General features: G+C 47.0%; 1 protein-coding gene across 1 annotated transcript in view; it reads left to right on the forward strand.

The window, feature by feature from the left end:
• Positions 1-1,244: 1,244 nt before the first annotated feature.
• Positions 1,245-14,221, forward strand: part of si:ch73-49p17.1 (protein LBH) — a 37,020-nt gene continuing 24,043 nt past the window's right edge. The window contains exon 1 of the mRNA XM_034159428.1: positions 1,245-1,433. The gene's annotated coding sequence lies outside the window, so the exon portion shown is untranslated. The remainder of the gene's footprint in view (positions 1,434-14,221) is intronic.

The following is a 14,221-nucleotide window of genomic DNA, read 5'->3' on the forward strand; positions in this document are numbered from 1 at the left end:
TTGTGTACACAATAACAAAAAATTTTCCTTCAAATGTGCATAATTTCAAATATTCTATTTCTTAAATCCCGAGTATCCTGAACTTGGAATACACCTATATTTTTTCGGAAGTGGCTATTCGCATGACCGCCATGTCCATAACTCTCATTGGCTATTCACACGGCAAGACTCTGGGTGGTAAAACTTGGAACTACTTGTATAAACAAACATACTGCATTAAATGAGAGTTATGGACAAGGCCGCCATTCGAATAGGGTCGGCCTTTTGCCATCAGAGTCTTGTCGTGCGAATAGTGAAATGAGAGTTATGGACACGGCCAAATTTTAAAAAAAAATCATCAAAATCGAAAATATTAAAGGAGTTAAGACTCTTGAATGCAGTATGTTTGTTTATACAAGTAGTTCCAAGTTTTGCCACCAGAATCTTGCCATGTGAATATCCAAATAAGAGTTATGGACACGGCCGCTGTGCAAATAGCCACGGCCATTTTTTTTCCCTTCAACAGCTCACTGTTGGTAGCAACATAACCAGCCAAAACACTAAATTACTTGGCTGGTGAAGGGGCAAAAAAGCCCCTTTTCATGGACCAAAAAAAAAACAAAAAACAAAATGCTGTTTCTAAACTTTCTATTTAGCAACAAGTGACTCAGCTAGATACAGTTATACCAGACCATGATTCAGCAAAGTGTAGTAAAGGTGTTCACCTTTTTAGTCACAGACATTGCAAATGTTCTATGTTACTTGTCATCACAACGTCACATTCAAGATTGTAGTAGTTCAAATGAACAAGCTATAAAGTGACTGTATTTTGTGGTGAAATATACACCAAAATGCAGGAAATGGTGCCTAAAAATGCAAAATTTCCTGGACCTGTTCCTGCGCTGGTGTCTATTACTTTGCTAATTCATAATCATTTATAGTTTTTAACCTGTTTTGAAAAATATTCTCTGCTAGTCTTAATTTTAAAAAGCATTTCTTCATTGAGCCTCTTTGCTAGCACAGTTGGTATTCGACTGTGTGCTAATTAGCATTCAAACACACATTTATTTTTATTTTTTAATCTATTTTTTATCTTTGGTTGGAGAACAATGTAAGAGGAGACAAAAACACATTACCTTGACTTAAAACATTACCTTAACTTTCCCAAGAGTCATTAAAACAAATAATTTGAAGAACTGCCCCGTGCTTAGCTTGAAGGGGGAGTCGTCCGATGGTCCCTGAACGCAGCACGAGTCGCGCGCCACTGCGCAGACTCAAACACTTTGATGTGAGCGACAACTTCAGCGCGAGCGTCAGTCGCTCACAACAGCCCGCATCACTAATTATCACCATCACCACTATCACCAGCACCATCAGCAGGAGGAGGAGCAGCAGGAGGACCAGTGTGATGAAGCAGCGGAGGAGCCTCCTGCTCTGAGCCACTGGAACAGCCGGTAAGCTTTTCAGCACTCTGCAAATTGTTCAAACACTGTTTCTGCTTGTTCTCAGCTGAAAATACCTGAATCATGGATCAGTTTAATCTTTAAAACAGTATCGTAAAGCTTTCGGAAAATTCACTCTTACTGTAAAAGCTCCTGCTCATGGTTATCTTCTTAATTCTGCACTGTTGGATGGTGTTTGTGTGGGATTGAGGGCAGTGATCAGCTTGTAGGTGTAACAAAAGCCAGTGCATAAATGTATCATTGGTGTCTGACACCAAAGCGGTTACCTGCAGCTCTCCAAAGCCTACACACATTTATATAATTACAGTGCATGCATCGCACAGTACATTAGGTCGGCTTGGATTCAAAGCAGATGATCAAGCAGAAAAGTGCAAGAAATATGGAAAAAAAAAGAGGCGAGTAATATACTTCATGGCCAGAAAGGTCCAGGATACTTGTATTTGTGCATGGATTTAAGATCTCAAGTTCCCAAGCTGCTAAAAGTATCATATTTATCTGTTTCTGAGGGTGGATTTAGCAGCAGATGTGTGTTCAAATTAACACCACCAAGTGACAATCAGCACCCATTCCTGCAACATCACCGCAAAAAGTAGAACAGATGTATGATTTTCGTTAAGAGGCAAATAAAGAGGCAACAGGACGCAGTATGTGAAGATATGAGTCTGTTCCAAGTGACAAAAAAAAAAAAAAGCTTCAAACTCCAGATACTGAAGATCATCATGAAGGTTTGCAGATGATAATGACCTTTTGGTTGTGGTTTGAGTTTTCTTAAACTAAGGTTATTTTGAAAACTACTTCAAATAAATATATAAAGGGTAAAGCTTTGAGGAGGAAAAAAAAATCAGCTTTTTCTCTGCCGTTGCTTTAAAGCAGGGCTTGCCTTCTTCTGTTGTGACATGCCATCTAAATTAAAAAATACTGTTAAGCACATTAAACGCAGTCTTTTATTATTTCAAAATGTTATTTTAGAATTTTAGAATGCTATTTGTTCTTTTAAATTTGGTGGTGTGCAATTTAATTTTTTTAAATTTTATTTGTGGCTGCTCCAATTTCTCTCACCACAACGGATCCGGTACCAAATGGCATGCAGATTTGGCACAGGTTTTTTGTTTTTTAACCAAATTTCACTGTCTCGCACATCTCCAGCTGTATAACGAGATTGGGGCACATGTGGGCTTTGACCCCAAGACCTTCTTGCTGTGATGTAATTGTATGTCATTCACAAACATCAACATTTACTTTTGGCCTGTGGCCATCCTTTATTCAAAGGAAAGTATTTGGGCACTTCTGCTTTAACAGTTAACGCTGCAGCCACACACAGGAGTTGCAAATATCAACAGTAAATGCAAAATGGCAACAAAACAGTAGTTTTGTAACAGTTGGCACAAATATATGGTCAGCTTGGAGTTTTTTGTTTTTTTTTTCTTGTGTAATGGCTTATAGCAACCCACAAGTGTACCACAGCCCAACTACAGTACCTCTGTGGCTCACAAGGGGGTCACAGCCCACACTTTTGGAACCACTGTATTAAGCAGTCAAATTAGCAACACATAGTTGTTGTTTTTTTTAAACCACAAACAAGGCCGACATTGAGTCTTTAGTAGAGGCTTCCAGAACAAGTTCATATTGAGCTCGACTACAGGTACCCTGCTTAAGTCATGTATTCGCATTTTAGCAGTTTGTGGAAAAAAATGATTCCTCTCATTCGTCACAGTCATCAAAGGTGAGACGTGCATTCAGAGGTGTGATTGTTAGCAATATTTTAATAAGACAAAGGCTGTGAAAATGTGAACTTGTCCTTTAAATGGAAAGGAGGTGCTTTTTGCAATCCCACATCTCTGACTGTAGGGGGAGTAGAAGCACTGTACTTTTGGCCCAATCGCCATGTCCTCCCTCATTCGCCCTATTGAGATATCCCATAATCCCTTGCACGCAAGAGAGGTGCTGCAGTCTAAACAACATAGACAATGTTGTGTGGGCCGCTGAAGAGGAGGTACTGCTGGCCCACCACCACCAGATGGCACCCTGCTTGAAGTGTGGGCTTCAAGCACGAGAGGGCGTCATGGCAACCGGGAGTGACAGCTGTTACTCATCATCAGCACCAGCTGTCACTCATCCACATCACCACCACCTTAAAGGCCGGACTGCAACTCCACCTCCCCGCCGAGAAATCACCTACCTTGGAAGTAATTTCTCTGCTATACTTAACGCTGCCTAATAGTCTGAACTTCTTTGCAGCCGTTTTCCTGTGGTGTTGCCTTATCTGTGGGATTGGCGTTTGGTGTGATCAGCGATGGCTTCGCTTCACACCCCAACCAGATAAGTGGTTAGACAGGAGCTGCACGAGTGTGTGACTGGAGGTGGAGGTGCTCCCTCCCAAAAGAACACAGACTGTGGGATTACTGAGTGTGCGTACTCACACTCACCTGTGCTGTTTCTGTTCTCTGCCAGCAGTGCCAGGTCTGACAGCTGGAGACGGTGACCACCTGGGGACTCAGGACTTGGCGGCTCCGGTGTTCTTCAGATCCGTTGGCGGTGAGGGCCGTGTGGGATCCGGCTCGGTTCTGGACGGGCGTCTCCTATCCTCAAGCCTGCCCACACGTCACCCAACGTGTAATTGACTGTAGTTCCAAACTTGTTGTTGTCTGTATTCCGTTGTGCACAATTTACAACATTAAATTGTTACTGTTTGGCTTATCCATTGCCCGTTCTTTTACGCCCCCTGTTGTGGGTCCGTGTTCCTACACTTTCACAACAGGATTTCTCGGCCAGCGTCATGGATCCCGAGGGGCGTCAACCATCGCTTGAACAGCCAATGGAAGAGCGAGGTGCACAGGCGCCAGCAGGAGGCGTGTTAGGTGAGCTGCAGCACATCTTAACTGCTTTTACTGCTCGGTTGGACTTAGTTACCGAGCAGAGCATTGTTCTCAATTGAAGGATGGAGGCTCTCACCGCCCAGGTGGAAGCGCATCCCCGGGGACGCTGCTGCAGCACCTCCTCCTGCTGACCGAATGCCAGAGACAGACATTCCACTGGTCGTTCAACGAACCCCCCCACCTTCCCCTGAAGCATACATAAGCCCTCCGGAGCCATACGGAGGCTGTGTTGAGACGTGCGCGGACTTCTTGATGCAGTGCTCACTCGTCTTTTCACAGCGTCCTGTCATGTACGCGTCAGACGCTAGCCGGGTGGCTTACGTTATAAATTTGCTTCGAGGAGAGGCACGCGCCTGGGCTACGGCGCTCTGGGAGCAGAATTCACGGCTCCTAATGACTTACACTGGGTTTGTGAGGGAGTTCCGACAGGTGTTCGACCACCCTCATAGAGGCGAGACCGCTTCAAGCGTGCTGCTGTCGATAAGACAGGGGTGTCGGAGCGCAGCGAAGTATGCAGTCGACTTCCGCATTGCGGCAGCGTGAGCCGGCTGGAATGCTGTTGCGCTCCGTGCCGCCTTTGTAAACGGACTGTCCCCAGTCCTTAAGGAGCACCTGGTGGCGAAGGACGAGCCACGGGATTTAGACGGGCTTATCGACCTGGTTATACGGTTAGACAACCGATTAACAGAACACCGACGGGAGCGAGACGAAGGGCGTGGTCAGGCACAAGCTGTCCCTCTTCCTCCCAGGTCCGAAAGGGAGCCGACTTCCCCACGCTCCACAGCCAGGGCACTCCACGTGACGACAGCTCCCCCTGCTGACGTTGCTATGGAAACGAGCAGGGCCAAAAGGTGATCAGATCAGAGACAAAGGAGGCTGATCCGTGGGGAGTGTTTTCTCTGCAGCTCAACCGAGCACACACAGAAAGAAACAGCAGCACTCGTCCTTAGAGACTGGGCTAAGGGTGGGTCACAATACCCACACAGGGAGACCCCGAAAATCTGCACGTATCCCAGTCACGATCCTGAGTAGGGATCTAACCCTTCACGCCCCAGCACTGGTGGACACGGGGTCGGAGGGGAATCTGCTGGATAGCACATGGGCAAAGGAGGTTGGGCTCCCTCTAGTGGCCTTACCGTCACCATTGTCGGTGCGGGCACTAGATGGCACCCTTCTTCCAGTAATCACACACCAGACACAGCCAGTGACATTGGTTGTGTCTGGAAATCACAGGGAGGAGATTGTGTTTTATGTAACACCTTCTACCTCCAGAGTGATTTTGGGTTTTCCATGGGTGTTAAAACACAATCCCCGGATTGATTGGCCGTCTGGGGTTGTGGTTCAGTGGAGCGAAACCTGCCACCGGGAGTGTTTAGGATCCTCGGTTCCACCCGGTGTGACAGCTAAGGAGCAGGTTTTAGTCCCCCCCAATGCCAGCCGAGTACCATGACCTTGCTGACGTCTTCAGCAAGGATCTGGCACTCACGCTGCCCCCGCACCGTCCGTACGATTGTGCCATTGATTTGATACCGGGCGCTGAGTACCCGTCCAGCAGGTTGTACAACCTCTCACGTCCGGAACGCGAATCAATGGAGACCCTACATCCGGGACTCGTTAGCTGCCGGGTTGATCCGGAACTCCACCTCCCCGATGGGTGCTGGTTTCTTTTTGTGGGCAAGAAGGACGGCGGACTCCGTCCATGCATTGATTACAGAGGGCTGAACGAGATCACGGTTCGCAACCGATACCGTTACCTCTGTTGGATTCAGTGTTCACACCCTTGCATGGAGCCCAAATTTTCACAAAATTGGATCTTAGGAATGCTTATCACCTGGTTCGGATCCGGGAGGGAGACGAGTGGAAGACGGCATTTAACACCCCGTTAGGTCATTTTGAGTACCTGGTCATGCCGTTCGGCCTCACCAATGTGCCCGCGACGTTCCAAGCGTTGGTTAATGACGTCTTGCGGGACTTCCTGCATCAGTTTGTCTTCGTATATCTAGACGATATACTCATCTTTTCTCCGGATCCTGAAACCCATGTCAAGCATGTACGTCAGGTCCTACAGCGGTTGTTGGCGAACCGGCTGTTTGTGAAGGGCGAGAAGTGCGAGTTCCAATGCACGTCTTTGTCCTTCCTGGGGTTCATAATCTCCTCCAACTCCGTCGCCCCTGATCCAGCCAAGGTTGCGGCGGTGAGAGATTGGCCCCAACCAACAAACCGTAGGAAACTGCAACAGTTCCTCGGTTTTGCCAAATTTCTACCGGAGGTTCATCAAGGGCTACAGTCAGGTAGTTAGCCCCCTGACAGCCCTGACCTCCACAAAAGTCCCCTTCACCTGGTCGGATCGGTGCGAAGCCGCGTTTAGGGAGTTGAAACGCCGGTTCCCGACTGCACCAGTTCTGGTGCAGCCCGATCCCAATCGCCAGTTTGTAGTTGAAGTGGACGCCTCTGACTCAGGGATAGGAGCCGTGCTATCCCAGAGCGGGGAGTCCGACAAGGTTCTCCATCCATGTGCCTACTTTTCCCGCAGGTTGACCCCGGCTGAAAGGAACTATGATGTCAGCAATCGGGAAGTTCTTGCGGTGAAGGAGGCTCTTGAGGAGTGGAGACACTGTTGGAGGGAGCATTGGTACCATTTACGGGTTTCACGGGACCATCGGAACCTGGAGTACATTCGGACCGCCAGGCGTCTGAACCCCAGGCAAGCCCGCTGGTCACTGTTCTTCGGGCGTTTTGACTTTCGGATCACCTACCGCCCCGGGACGAAGAGCCAACGATCTGACTCCCTGTCCCGGGTGCACGAAGAGGAGGTCAAGACCGAGCTGTCAGACCCAACGGAAACCATCATCCCCGAGTCCACTGTCGTGGCCACCCTCACCTGGGACGTGGAGAAGACCGTCCGGGAGGCCCTGACACGGAGCCCGGACCCAGGGACAGGTCCGAAGGACAAATTGTACGTCCCACCAGAGGCCAGGGCTGCGGTCCTAGACTTCTGTCACGGTTCCAAGCTCTCCTGTCATCCAGGGGTGCGAAGGACCGTGGCAGTGGTCTGGCAGCGCTTCTGGTGGGCGTCTATGGAAGCCGACGTCCGGGAGTATGTCCAGGCCTGCACCACCTGTGCCAGGGGCAAAGCTGACCACCACAAGGCCCAAGGCCTCCTCCAGCCTCTGCCCGTGCCTCATTGCCCCTGGTCTCACATCGGCCTGGAATTGTCACGGGCCTCCCGCCGGTCCCAGGGCATGACTACCATCCTCACGATAGTGGACCGGTTTCTCCAAGGCGGCCCACTTCGTGGCCCCTCCCCGATGCTCCCGACGGCCCAGGAGGACTGCAGACCCTCTGGTCTACCCATGTCGTGCGTCTGCATGGAATTCCATCGGATATTGTCTCAGACCAGTGGTCCTCAGTTCTCCTCTCTGGTCTGGAGGAGTTTTCTGCAGGGAACTGGGGGCCACCGTGAGTCTCTCGTCCGGGTACCATCCTCAGACGAATGGACAGGCAGAGCGGGCGAACCAGGAATTGGAGCAGGCCCTCCGCTGCGTGACCTCCGCGCATCCGACGGCCTGGAGTAACCATCTGGCCTGGATCGAGTACGCTCATAATAGCCAAGTATCGTCTGCTACCGGCCTCTCCCCGTTTGAGATGTGTTTGGGGTACCAGCCCCCATTGTTCCCGCTAGTGGAGGGAGAGGTCGGGGTGCCCTCGGTCCAGGCCCATCTGAGAAGGTGCCGTCGGGTGTGGCGTACCGCCCGCTCTGCCCTGCTCAAAGCCCGGATGAGGGCCAAGAACCATGCAGACCGTCAGCGTGCCCCGGCCCCTACTCTCAGCCTGGGCAGGAGGTTGGCTTTCCACAAAAGACATTCCCCTGCAAGTGGAATCCCAGAAATTAAAGGACAGATACATTGGACCTTTCACCATACTCAAGATCCTCAGTCCAGCTGCAGTGAAGCTGAAGCTGCCAGCTTCGCTGCGGATCCACCCGGTTTTCCATGTGTCACGCATCAAACCTCACCACGTTTCACCCCTCTGTACCCACGGACCGGCGCCGCCTCATGCCCGGATCATCGACGGGGAGCCGGTTTGGACCGTGCGCCTGCTCCTGGACGTCCGTTGGAAGGGCCGGGGGTTCCAGTATTTGGTGGACTGGGAGGGGTATGGACCCGAAGAACGCTCCTGGGTGAAGAGGAGCTTCATCCTGGACCCGGCCCTCCGGCCGACTTTCTACCGGCGGCACCTGGACAAGCCTGGTCGGGCGCCAGGAGGCGCCCGTTGAGGGGGGGGGTCCTGTTTGTGTGGGCCGCTGAAGAGGAGGTACTGCTGGCCCACCAACCACCAGATGGCGCCCTGCTGAAGTGCGGGCTTCAAGCACGAGAGGGCGTCATGGCAACCGGGAGTGACAGCTGTTACTCATCATCAGCACCAGCTGTCACTCATCCACATCACCACCACCTTAAAGGCCAGACTGCAACTCCACCTCCCCACCGAGAAATCAGCTACCTTGGAGGTAATTTCTCTGCTACACTTAACTCTGGCTAATAGTCTGAACTTCTTTGCAGCCGTTTTCCTGTGGTGTTGCCTTATCTGTGGGATTGGCGTTTGGTGTGATCAGCGATGGCTTCGCTTCACACCCCAACCAGATAAGTGGTTAGAAAGGAGCTGCACGAGTGTGTGACTGGAGGTGGAGGTGCTCCCTCCCAAAAGAACACAGACTGTGGGATTACTGAGTGTGCGTACTCACACTCACCTGTGCTGTTTCTTTTCTCTGCCAGCAGTGCCAGGTCTGACAGCTGGAGACGGTGACCACCTGGGACTCAGGACATGGCGGCTCCGGTGTTCTTCAGATCCGTTGTCGGTGAGGGCCGTGTGGGATCCGGCTCGGTTCCGGACGGGCGTCTCCTATCCTCAAGCCTGCCCACACGTCACCCAACGTGTAATTGACTGTAGTTCCAAACTTGTTGTTGTCTGTATTCCGTTGTGCACTATTTACAACATTAAATTGTTACTGTTTGGCTTATCCATTGCCCATTCTTTTACGCCCCCTGTTGTGGGTCCGTGTTCCTACACTTTCACAACAGAGAATCCACGTGACAATTGCAAATGAACATTATACTATTATAGTATACTACCAAAATGTATATTTTTTATGCTTTTCATCATGTTAATAAGAGAGTGCATGCATGAGACCCTGAAAACTTGCTAAAACAAATACTCCAAATATTCCATGTCTGCTACATTTAACCTGCATGGAACTTCATAAACGCAAACTGAATTTCAGACATCTTATATCTGTTACTCTGGAACAAAGAGGACAAACAGTGTTGTAAAAGACAATAAGCAGGACATTAAAGAGCAAACTTCACTTTCCCCCAGAACGACATGAACAGGAAGCGATTGCAGTTTACAGCAAATCCCATTGAAAACAACAGAGGAATAACCAGAGCTTCTCGCATGTTTGCATGAAACAAACACAATAACAATGTCTAAAAACCCAGATAGATTCAGTTCAGAGTTTTAGGAATATACAAAAAGTTTTATGTTGCGATGTTAATGCTGTTGTCTGTGTGCAGCAGTTAAAGTGCAGCCCGATCAGAGCGTCTCAGTGCAGTTCTCAATGTTGTCTCGCAGAGTGGCGAACTCGCCGAAGTTTTCTGGGATTTGAAACCTCAGTAGAGAGAATGGACTCTCAGATTTTGAAGTGTTCCCGTGCCGTGCGTGAGGGTTTTTGGTTTTTCCCACTGTCAAATTGTCAAGTGCATGAGGGCTCTTAGGCAGACATTTTGAGCCCTTTTTACTTAATTTCTGTGAATTGGCATTTCTGCACACTAAGGGAATTACCCACAGTTCACAGTTATGATGTTAAACTGGGAGAAACCACAAATTAAGAAACCAACTACAAATCACACCCCCTTCAAAGAACTGAAAAATTAATAAACTTGGCATATTGGTTGCACAGGTGTGCCTCAGTTAAAAAAATAGTGTTAAAAGTGTTGTAACAACATGAAATCAGAAGAATAATTGAAAAAGTAAAGTAATTATTGGACAATTAATGATCTTTAATGTCTTTGTTATGAAGAAATTAACAGCAAAACCAAACAAAACCTAAACTAAAAGGCTAGTGACTAAGGCTTACACGTTTTAATTACAGATAAAATTTCCATTCATTTTGTTGTTTTTAAAACCATAGCAATTGCAAAAAAAGAAAGAAAAACAAACAGCAACAACCAAAGAAAACAAAACAGCAAGACCAAAAAAAAAAAAAAAGTCCATGCTGATTTCCAGGACACATAGAAAACTGCATCTTTCAAATGTGCAAAGTGGCATGTTTTGTCCATTTAGCACACTTACTTACATGAATGTGCAATTCAGGGTGTTTAAAATGGTGGGAGGGAATATGCAAATATTCCAGGTTTGCACATGCATGTTCGTTTCTCAAGATGAAAGGAAATTTTGGGGGTACTGATCTTCTTGTGGCTGCTCCCGTTAGGGGTCACCACATCAGAACAGTCGTGTCCATCTCACCCTGTCCTCTATATCTTCAGTCACACCAACCACCTGCATATCCACCCTCAGCACATCCATAAACCTCCTCTTTGGCCTCCCTCTTCTCCTCCTGCCTTGTGGCTTCATCCTCAGCATCCTTCTCCCTGTGTACCCTGGGTCCCTCCTCTGCACATGACCAAACCATCTCAATCTCGCCTCTCTGACTTTGTCTCCAAACCGTCCCATCTGAGCTGTCCCTCTGATATGTTCATTCTATTCCTGTCTGTTCTTGTCACTCCCAAAGAAAACTACAGCATCTTCAGCTCTTGTCACCTCCAGCTCTGCCTCCTGTCTTTTTGTTAGTGCCACTGTCTCTCTTCTTCACTCTTACAGACATCCTTCTGTCACAAATCTCTCCTGCCACCTTTCTACACTCTGCCTACACTCTCTTCTTCACCCCAAGTCTTTAAACTCATCTATTTTCACCACTTCAACTCCTTGTAACTGCACTATTCCACTGGGATCCCTCTCATTCACACACACATGTACTTGCTCCTACTGACTTCCATTCCCCCTTCTCTCCAGAGCATACTGTATTTCCACCTCTACAGGCTACACTCAACCTGCTCTCTACTCTCACTACAGATCACAATGTCACCTGCAAGCATCATAGTCCATGGAGACTCCTGTCTGATCTCGTACATCAACCTGTCCATCACCATTGCAACCAAGAAAGGGCTCAGAGCTGATTCTTGGTGTAATCCCACCTCCACCTTGAATGCTTCTGTCAGTCCTACTGCACATCTCACCGTTGTCAAACTATCCTTGTACATGTCCTGCACCACCCTCACATACTTCTCTGCCACAGAGTGATTGGGCTTAGGGCTGTCACGATTAGGAATTTCTGGAGATGATTAATTGTCAGACAAATAATTGCGATTGACGAGTATATTGTCTTTTTTTTTTCTTTTTTTCCCTTCTTTATATTCTACTATTGTAGTATAATTACACAACTCTGGAAGAACGTTTGGCTTCTGTGAGTGGAGAAACTGGGAATGGTGCAACATTTTTATTTTTATCTTCATTTTACATACAGTCCCAACTTTTTCTGAATTGTGGTTGTTTCTGTTGCATTTCTGAAATTGTTTCTCCTCATCAGTCACGTTTTGTGCTTAAACACTGCATTAAGCCCATATTGAACAAATAAATACCTTTGGAAAGTAACAGCTGTTAAAGTTCAGAGTTCTCACCTGCTTTTTGTGATCTGTGCATCTGAACATCACCACAGCTTCTCCATGTCAGGTTTTTTTTTTTTTTTGTGGCTCAGTTCATTCATATATTCTCATTTTTTTAAATATGTTTTTAAAGATATTTGACCGTTTATTTCATCTCATGATCTCATAAATTCAGCATACGACACGCACATGGTGTGAACAGGATGGTAACGGCAGAATCACACCTTTAGAGAAAGTTCAGAGAGAAGTAAAGGCAGCTCCACGTTTTCGTTTTGTTAACATGTTCACTCGGGTTAAAATCCTCTCTCTGCTCCGCGCTCGCTGTGCACTGAATGTGTCGCACCTGCATTCAGGAATCTCCCTCACCCACCCCCTCCCTCGCAGTCTGCAGCCTGTTACAGACACAGACACACACACCGACAGCTCCGCATTTTAGACGGCTTTTGAAGAAGACGGCACTGTTTTAATCGGCCGTCAGCCTCCTTGTTATTGTCCTGCCTTAAGACGAGAGCGAGGCTGCAGCACAATGACGTCAGATTCTGAGTCGTTTTATGCTTTGTGGATAAAATAAATAATTCACGGTAATCGCGAATATGAAAAATAATTGTGATTATGAAAAATAATCGCGATTGACGAATATTGTAATAATTGTGACAGCCCTAATTGGGCTTGGAGAAAAATCAGTTAAAAAACAAGGTCAAAGTCTTGGCCCAATGCTTAGAGGATATTTAGAATGGGGAATGGCTGTTTGAGGCATTGGTTAAAGATAAATCAGCCCCTCCAAAAATTTGTGATTGCCAGGATTTCAGCAATTAATTCAACAAATATTTCAACCAAGGTATCTATATATCTATGTGTATATTAGTTGAATTCTTTGTTAAATTAATTGTGGAAATCCTGGCACTGCACATTCCTGGAGGATCTGATAAACATATGGGTATTACTACACTATCATGAAATCATATGTCTTCTTTTTATTGAAAGTGTGGTGATGCGCTGTTTGTGTAGATGCTTGTGTACTGAAGCTGTGGACATGGACATGAGGACATGGACATGAGGACATCTCCATGACGCTGTTTTTAGCAGACTGTCTGGACACAGAGATGGATTGTTACATTAGAAAAAGTCAGAATATGTTATTTTGAGGAGTTAATGGACTTTACATGCCACAATCATGAGAGGACTAAAGGTGGAGCAGCAGCTGACAATTGCGTGTGTGTGCATGCACGCATGGCAGCTTTGATCATGTGGAGTTTACATTTTGGAAATAAATCTACCTCTGGGTGAGTTTGGCATGTTCAGGACTTTACCCCTTTTATGTTTTGTGACAAGCTTTTTTTACTTTGAGTGTGAATTTGGAGCTAGAATGTGTGTGTGTGTGTGTGTGTGTGTGTGTGTGTGCACGCACGCTGTGCAGCTGATGAGATGTGTAGCAGCTCCTGCCGCTGTGAATGTCTCCATGACAGTTTTCCCCAGCAGCAGATGAACTTTTAGTTTTTATTGGTAACAACACTCATAATTAATTGTGCACAAAGCTGATCCTCCGGCAGAGATTGTTATTGACAGGCTGAGTTTATGATTCATGGCCGTGCAGGTGCACTGAATCTTCTCGCAGCTGCAACTTTTACCGTGACTGCATCAAAATGAACAGTTTTCACTTAAAAACGAGTCATCATATCACAATATCATACTTATGTCAACTGTGGAATTAATCTGTGCTTCAGTTGTTATGTTAGCAGCTACATTCCATTGAAGCGCACACTGGGATGCCTCCAATAGTCACGTCACTTGTTGGAAACTCACTAGTACTTTATTTTCGGAAGTCTCCGTAGCTGTTTGCTGTGAATGCTGTATACTTTGAAACCAGTCACGGAAGTGCACAGAGTAATCCCAGTGGATCATTGGATGGTCACTAACAACCTAAATCTAAATTGTTATGATTTCGGTGCGACATGTCCTTTAATTTAGCAATAATTCTGTGTGGCCTTGACATTTGATCGATTCTGTCCAATTTTTTTTTTTATCTTTGACTAAGGTACAATCCTTCCACCATATTTAATGCATGTTAGTTGCAGACTATTTGAGTTAAACAGTAAAAACCTTAAGTTTGACCTTTCACAGACACCCACGGTCAAATGTCATGTAACAAAGACTTCATGCTGGCGCCTAACAGTAATCATAGGTT

This window comes from Thalassophryne amazonica, chromosome 19, assembly GCF_902500255.1.
Source record: "Thalassophryne amazonica chromosome 19, fThaAma1.1, whole genome shotgun sequence".
Lineage (NCBI taxonomy): Eukaryota > Metazoa > Chordata > Actinopteri > Batrachoidiformes > Batrachoididae > Thalassophryne > Thalassophryne amazonica.